This window comes from Sylvia atricapilla, chromosome 4, assembly GCF_009819655.1.
Source record: "Sylvia atricapilla isolate bSylAtr1 chromosome 4, bSylAtr1.pri, whole genome shotgun sequence".
Classification (NCBI taxonomy): Eukaryota; Metazoa; Chordata; class Aves; order Passeriformes; family Sylviidae; genus Sylvia; species Sylvia atricapilla.
The window spans coordinates 10226981-10235726 of NC_089143.1; the positions used below are offsets into that span (position 1 = coordinate 10226981).

Below are 8746 nucleotides of genomic sequence, written 5' to 3' on the forward strand. Positions count from 1 at the left end.
GAGATGTTATTAGGGAAGAACTGACTAAACCACAAGACATAAACCAAACTTGCCTGGGGAACTTATGGACTCACAAGTTGCCTATCTTTTGCTTCTGAGTATGCACAACTGCCTTAGCCTGGGTGGCTACATATTGCCTAAGCCCAGGATTAATAAACAAAGGAGAAATGAAATCAACACAAAAGCTGACTGATTGTTCAAACACAGCTCTGAGCTCTTACCCTTCCATGGTTGCGTAAAACTGAAATGAGCTTAAGGATAGAGGCAACAATGGCAGAAATCTGACCACTTATTAAAGCTTTAAATCACTGAATTATTTGCAGAGTTAACTGTTCAGCTATCCTGAACAGCATACTGATGCTGTCTAGGATAGCTGAATGGGACACTGATCCCATTTTAGTTGCCTTACCCCTGGTTTTAAAGGAACCCCTAAATGTTTCCTGTTCTGCACAAGGAGCAAGAACTAGACATCAGCAATATAAGTAAAGTGCCAGGAAGAACTGTGGGCACTAGCAGGGGCATGAGGTCGATTACTGAAATAATATGCTCAAAAAAGGGAAAAATCTTGAATCCAGATTGCTAAACTGTCAGAAGGAGAAAGCATAATTGATAAAAACATTAATTATTTGTTTAGCATATGTTTTTTTCCATTCTCTCATATCAACTCTAGTCACTTCTTAAAAGAAATACAAAACTGTGTTTTACTATTGCATATAGATCTCCTCAGATTTAGATGATCTGCAATCATTTACCCATTGCTCTTCTTCATTAGTTCAAAGTTTTAAGAATTCTTTACATAGCTTTCAGTATTTGTAATAAATATTTTTCATTCATTGAGCTTACAGGTTTTCAAACAACAATGTTCGAATAGTCACTGAAAACTATCACATAATCTGGTTTAGGTACAATTGTTCTTGAGTTGAACCATCAGACAATGTCTTATGCAAAAGTGCAATTTAAGTTTGTATTTGTTAATTACAAAAACTATCAGGAATTAAGAGGAGGTACAAAATGAAGTCCTATTACTTATCACTTGATCTGACCACATGTTTATAAACTCATAGACAAATTCTAGTCAATTACTTTTATTTCCTTGGAAAATACTTCCAAGTTTAAAATGCTATGGTGCTTGGTGAAGATCTTGCCAAGCCATATCAAGCTATGATAACATTTTGAAATGCCCTGCCTCCTTAATGCTCTCATTACAGTTTGAATGCAAAAGCTTGTGATTACATTTACATTCACATTCAAAAGTATAATTTCCCATACTGCATGTAAAAGAGCAAGACTTAAACTTTGGTTTCACCTTTGGCAAGGATGAAGTGATCATTTAATATTCAAAAGTATTTCTTTTTAGAATATTAGAATACATTTTATCTATCTACAAGGCAATGCAGAGGGATCTAATGAATAACCAACATATAATGCTTCACAGCAACTGTCAGGCTAATAGCTTATTCATGCAAAAGTCAACATAAAACATCTACTCAAGCAAGTAAGAACTTGCTTGCAAACAATCCAACCATCAAAACCACTGATAAAAATCTCATTTTCCTAGGAACTTCCTCTACATCTCCTCACCACACACACACTACTTGTAAACTTTTAACTAATTCGCTAATTCGGTCGTATGACTATTTGTATTCTTTACAGTTCAGGTTAGTAAATCTCTATGGATTTGAGTCTTGGCTTACTCTACACTAGGAATATGTATCATATGATACAGCAAGGTGCTGTGAATATTTAATCTGTTTTAAGGCTATATTTTAGCCTCACTTTGACAAGTTCTTTTGGTTCTGAGATCAAGGCTACAGTAAGTCCCAGAATAGTGTGAACTTTCTTACTTGTAATGAATGATACTACTTCCATCCAATTCCACTCAAATCTGTTCTGGACAGATCATATCATTGTCCTTTATTAAGTTCTTTTCAAGAGAATCAATACAATGTATATTTGCTATTTGACAAAAGCATCAGCTAAGGCAGTGAGACAAGCCTACCCACCCGCATTTTCAAAGAAATTAAACCAGTACTCAGTCTACCTTAAATTTCACTGTTTTACAAAACCACCCTGTACAATTTTGTGAACAGTCTTCCACTTTGAAAATCTGATGGATGCTCTTGGAAGAATCCAAGCTACCACTCAATTTTTTTTCTTTGAAGTATATCCTTTTGTTATGGAAGACATCAGGATTTTTAACATCAGTTGCACTTAGAACTGCCAGAAGAGGTAATGAATTGGCGAAGTATTCCTCTGAACAGATTGAAATCAATAATCAACTTGAAAGAAATTTGTCCTCTAGAAAAATGCCAGCAAAGTCCATAAGACATAATTAAAGATCAGCAGCCCTGCTCAATTATTAGTCATTCTACCTTGCAGTAAGATAGGAATAAAGATATATCCCATATAGACATCAACCTTTTCAGTTCCTTCTCTTTGTGGTACACTTTGACATTTGTTCCAAATCCCTTTCAACTTTCATGACCACTATAGAAAGGATGCAGGTCAAGTCTGCACAAATTCTGACAGCCTGGAGGAGGTTGGCTATTTTGGTAGGTGGAGCTACCCCATTTTGAATTACTGCAAAGTAATGAAAACACAAAGCCTGTGCAGAAAGCAATTTCCGAGGAACCTTAGCAGTTCTAATAATTTTTAAAGCTAACAAAAGTGTTGATATCATCTGTGGTGGAAGATACCAACAAGGATATGGATTGACTGAGGGAAACAATGGGACTGATCATATCATGAACAGGGAGAAAGACCATCTCTCTTCTGTATTTGTATCACGAGTAAATTCTAAAGGGATTTATCAACTTTCCCAAAGCAGAGAGATCTCACAGTTGAGAAAGCAGATTTTTTTCACTATAGTAAAACCTAGTATTTCTAAATTAATTGGATTGCTTTTTTCACCCTTAGCACTCATTTTCCAGCAGTATTTTACTTTATAGAGAGTTCAGATAAAGCTAGATTCTTGCATGTATTCATGCTTTCAATATTCTTTTATCCTCTTCCTTTGTGCAAATGTCAAAGCTACTCCCTTTGAAAATTACTTTCACATAGAACAGTCTTACTATTTTCCTGCTAAAAAACTGAAATAAAGCAAAACCCAGTCAGTATTATTACAGTGATGAGATTTGATTGTGCATTTGGTTTTTTCATAAGAATTATAAATAAATTATTCTTATTCATAAGAATTTCTATAAAGCAGTATTTTCTCTAACAGACTCAGTATCAATTTTCCCGTTTTTCTTATAATGATTAAAAGATTCAAAGGCTTCTCATGCATTTTGAAAAGATCAAAATTGAACTTTACAGTAATGCTGACAGTCTTCTATAATGCATGCTTTGATAAAGAGCACAGGTGTTGAAATCACATAAAAATGGTCCAAACACTAGCATGTGAAGCCCACAGAAGAGCAAAGTTATTGCTGTTTATGCACACTTGCCAGCAAGAAGCCCTTACAAGATGTGTTATATAAGACCAAAAAAAAAAAAAAGGATTAAATTTCAGGTGTAAGGAAGACTATGTACCCTTCTGGGCTAAAATTATATTCCTTGTGGCATAACTTACTATTAGAACTGAGTAAATACAATACTTACCTATAACACCAGAATCATCTCAAGTTGTTCAAAGAATCATCTAGTTCCATTTGTCTTCCTCTTTCCAAAAAAACTGAGGTAGCAGAAAAAAATCTAGAGGCAGAAAAGCACCCACTGGAGGGGAGAAAAAAAAAAAAGGAATCATCTCAAAAGCATATTCCCTACTCTGTTCAGATAGAACTTCTTTCAATTTGTTTTGTGATTCTTACACTTACTGATAGGAAGATGCTAAAAGTGTGTCAGCACACAACCATCACCCCAGCTCCTCCCACAACTTCAACTTACATACCCATCAACAAAGACTCATAAAAAAGAGGGGAAATTAATATGAAGTGTGAATATGTAAATTCTCAAGAAACACTGGTTTACAAAGACCTACTGAAAAAAAACCCCAAAAACCCCTAACCTTAGTCTACTGTCACCCTTATCTTTGATTGTCTTCCCTGAAGGGAGAAACAGTGAAGAACTGATGTTGTGCCACATGAAGCACTTAAGCTGAACACTGGTGCCAAAGAATAACACTGACTGCATTGGTGAATAAAGCCAAGTACCACCACTAAACATGCTTCCCTAAACGAAGCAGCTCTAAAATTCACACTTACAGTGGTTTTCAAAGCTTACCTATTTACAGGCCACTAAAAATTTTCTTACCAAAGTTAGACCCAAAAATTCTAGCCTGCTGAAATAGTATGTGTATCCTTGTGGCTTGGCACCGAACACATTACTATATGCACTTGGAAATGAAAGAAAGTAGCCTTACATGATACCTGCATGCATAATGTGATACCTAATATGTAACCTCTCACAGCCTGATCTTTCTTACTAGTTTCAAGAACCTTGCAGGTCTCTGAAGGGTAATACCACCTCATTCTTGCATCTGGAACACATAATCTCACCTCTCCCATATGACTGTTTTTTAAGGCCATGCAGCCAAATAATACATGTGTCTATGGTCAGCATTGCCTTGCTGGTAACTCTGAATGAAAGAGTCTGTTCTTACAACAAAAAGCAAGCAGTGGATAGTCAGGTTTGTAACTTGTGCACTTTTCTATTTAGTGAGACTGCTGTAAAGAAAAGCAATTTAATTGCTATGGAAAGAGGAAACAGTAAGAATTTTGTAAGGGAAATGTAAAATCATACTAAAATTTCTTAAGAGCAGTAGAAACTTTCATTATTGGGTCATGTTATGTCTGATTAGGTAATCTTTTTTACCATATTATGAAACACTGCATTATATCAACAATGCCTCAAGACATAAAAATAAACAAACAATAATCTTTTTAAAAACACGGGTGATACAAAAGTCCAGAGAGTTGGAACAAGTCCACCAATATGAACTGTCATTGTTAGCAACAACTTGCAAGTACTGTTTAACCACAATGGTCTAATGGAAGATTTTCTTCATCTTCACTCAAATTCTTTTCTGTTTTAAATTAGGAGTTATTGCATTTCTTTGAGACACATGTTAGTCTACTGCCACGGTGTAAACACGCTGCCTTTGGTAGCTGACTTGCCCATGCAGAGGACATGATTGAGGGATGGATGGTTCAGTGAAGCTGACACACAGCAGAAGAAAACACTATTTGACTCAGATTGGGATTATAACTTATTATTTTGGTTTCATCCTGCTTTATGCTCCTTACCACTGTTCAGCAAGGGGAAAACAGGAAAAACATAAAATGGGAACAATCTGACCTATCAGGAATGCACCTATGAAGTTCAGAAACAAGGTACTGCCTTATTTTTATTTTTTTAATATTAATCCACATATGCCCCATGAAATTCCCAGGCAAAAAGACCTTTATGAGAAATGATCAGATGATTTCTGGCAAAATTGATGACTTGCTCATGAAAATACATTGTGTGATCTGTTTTTAAAAAGCATCCACCCATCCAGTACATAGAGTTCGTCTAGATAGAAACGCTACATCAACATTACCATGAGTTCAAATTTTTATTTCTGTTCATGCTTGTAGAAAGCCTGAGCAATTTTTTTTTCTTCAAAAGATGAATTTGGAGTTGTATTTGGAGTTGAGCTCGTGTAATTTCATAATCGACTTTTAAGTAAAAGAAAGGAACAAAGCCAAGCCTTCCCTTTTTACTGTTCTGACACTACTGCCTAAACAGCCGACCACGAGCCCCGGGTGCCTGGGCTTCAGATGGGCTGTCCCGCTGCTCTCGAAGCTCAACCAGTCCGAGCTCCAAGCCCTAAGCCACAAAAACGCTTTAAGGAAAAACATACACCAGTAACGTATATAATCAGCAGCTCTGTGATGTTCAACACTTATACTTTTTCCTCCCCGCCGCTCCCCACGTAGTAGCGAGCTGGCAGTCAGTCGCTGCTCTAATCTTTTCGATCAGTCTCAAATTTTTTAAAAAAATTCTTTTCCACAATTTCATACTGTGATGGTGAAGGTTAAGAGACATGGGGTTAAGTCCCTGAGAGCTGTGTCAGTGCACTTCCACCGGGTCCGAGCCCTGACTGCTCTGAACCCAGCCGGACACGGGGGCCGCCCGTCTCGGCGGGACCGGACCCCGCTCCGGCTCCCGCCCCGCCGCCCCCGCCCCGCCCCCTGGGGCCGGCACTGCCCCGCCGAGCGCCGCGCTTCCCGCCGGGCCGCGCTCAGCCCGGGCACCGGGCACCGGGCACCGGACACCGGGCATCGGGCACCGGGCATCGGAAACCGGGCACCGGGCACCGGACACCGGGCGGCCGCAGCTTCTCTCCGCAGCCGGCCGGCAGGAGGGAGCCCGGTGGCGGTGAGGGCGAACCCGCCCCCACCCCTCACAGGCGCCGGCCCTCGCCCTCCTCCTCCTTCTTCTCGCTTTCTCCTCCCCCTCCAGGCAGCCGCGGCCCCCTCCCCTCGCTGCCGAGCCCCCGCCGCCCTTCTCACCTCTCACGGTCCGGGAAGGGGGCGCGGCTGGGAGGGGGCGGAGAAAGAAAAAAATCGCAAGGAAGGCCCCTGCACCCTCTCCCGTCCCCTCCCGTGCCCTCTCCTCCCGCCCCGCCCGGAGGCCGCCAGCGCTCCCGCTCCGCCGGGAGCCGCGGGCACTGGGCGCTCCCGCCCGCCCCTGTGGCGGCCCCGCTCCGGCCCCTCCCTGCGCTCAGGCGGCCCGGGAGGGGCGGGGCCATGCAGAGCCACGCCCCCTGCCCGCGGGCCCCGCCCCCTGCCCGCGGGCCCCGCCCCCTGCCCCGAGGCGGGAGCGGCGCGTGGCCGCGTGTGGCGGGGCGGAGGCGGGGCCGCTCCCTCAGGCTGCGCCGCGCGCCCCCTGCCGGCGGGGCGAGGAAGCGACGGAGGAGGCGGTGTCCGTCTCATCGTGTCGCTGGGTGTCTTTGTCGTTCCTCCAAAAGCACAACGCCGAACATTTCCCTAGCTGCACGCTGCCCCATTTCAGAGAAAGAAACCTGTGGTAGTAACAGTGCAGCCTTTCGCCTCCTCTCAGGACCCTGTACTCGATGCTGAGGCAGCTGGTCCTAACTGCCTCACGTGCAAACACACACAGCCTTTCCTGCCCTCGTCTCGCAACGCCTTACCAGGCCCGCTGCCATCCAGAGGTTGATAATTTTCCGAATTAATAGACTGTGTGAGAGCCAGATGCACCTCCAACTGCTCAAACTGATGTAAGGGTGCAGGAGGCCATTGCTGAGGCATGGTGGTGCAGGTTTGATGCAGTAATGAGATATAGAGCTCATGCACAGAAATACGGCCTGCGTGGTGTGTGCTTCGCCTGTCTGACAGTTCTCATCCCACCTGGCATTAAATGACTGAGCTGGTTTTGACTAAGCTTGACAGGAACATGTGGGTTTCAAAGATGCTAGTTGCTCCAGCTGTGTAAAAATTACTAGCTAGGTGGAGGGAAGATTGTCCCCAAGAAAGAAAGCTCTTGTTTTCCAGGCCACACACACACTTGATTCAGCCAGTTCACACACGGACACACTCTCAGAACTGCCCAAAGGTAGCGGTGTCTAATGTTTACGGTGTCCTTGAGGGATGTGCACGCAGGTCATACATGGGCACTCCAAACTCAGAAACAAAACTAAAATCTACTGTCACAATAGCACTAAAATAGATATGCCCCATTGGTTTACTGCAGAGTTATTGGAAGCCACCTTCTGAAAAATCTGATGATCAAAGTATTCCACACGTTGGTACTATATCAGCCTGAGCTTGGGTGGAATCCTGTAGGGCAATATCTATTCTGACCTTGGGCACTGTCATCAGTGGTGACAGCCTGTACCAGAAACAGATAGATACACATAGTACTTGAAAAGTCTTCCTGCTGTTTTCCAGTATTTTCTTCATTTCTTCTGGACAAATAGAATGGGTGAACACCATACAACACTGAAAACAGGAAAATACAAGGAATTGATACAGAAGATACTTAAGGGGCAATGCAAATCAGCAAAAACAAAGTAGAGCTAAATTACACATAAATTGTGTAATGTTTTTCTTTTAAACTCATACCTATAATTTTTTGCATCCTATTGCTTCAATTATACCATACTGCCAAAAAATCAGTGTTCATTTTGCTTTCATTTCATTGCTTTCACTGCATGAAAATGCTACATTTAAAATATCATATTAATATATTTATATTCATGACAGCTTCATTAGGACTCTTTCTATAGAATGAATACTGTGTTTGCTTCCACTTGCCTTACTCATTTTCTGAGATAACTAGATGACAAGGAGAGCATTTTGAGTTTGTAGGGCATTTCTTATTTTAATTTCAACACTATTACTTCATTTGGGTAGTACTCAATATTTAATGGCTTGTGGGAAAAATACTTCAGAAGACATCATTCTGAATTAATGAAATCCTTTATACTGTACTACTTTATATTTGAGTCAAGTTGTTTGTTTTTACATATGCATTATTCAGAGTACTTTTATTTAGAACATTTCAGAAATGTTCTTTGCAGTCTCATCTATAAGAAAAATTTATAGAATATCATGGTGGTTCTCCAAATTAAATACTTCACTTTTAACTGGAAAGTTTAGCTGAAAAATTGTGACTGTGATGTACAGAAATAGCAATGGCTCTATCCAGCCTTGTGGTGTAAAGAATAGTAAAATGCAAACTGAAGACACTTGACAGATTGGCAACACATCTGTCATCTTTTAAGAATACAGCAATGACATGA

General features: G+C 41.3%; 1 protein-coding gene across 3 annotated transcripts in view; it reads right to left on the bottom strand.

The window, feature by feature from the left end:
- Positions 1 to 6601, bottom strand: part of KLHL5 (kelch like family member 5) — a 51441-nt gene extending 44840 nt beyond the window's left edge. For all 3 annotated transcript variants that reach the window (XM_066317108.1, XM_066317109.1, XM_066317107.1), the window contains exons 1-2: positions 6495 to 6601; positions 3601 to 3714 (exon numbers count right to left, since the gene is read on the bottom strand). The gene's annotated coding sequence lies outside the window, so the exon portion shown is untranslated. The remainder of the gene's footprint in view (positions 1 to 3600; positions 3715 to 6494) is intronic.
- Between the last annotated feature and the right edge of the window lie 2145 nt (positions 6602 to 8746).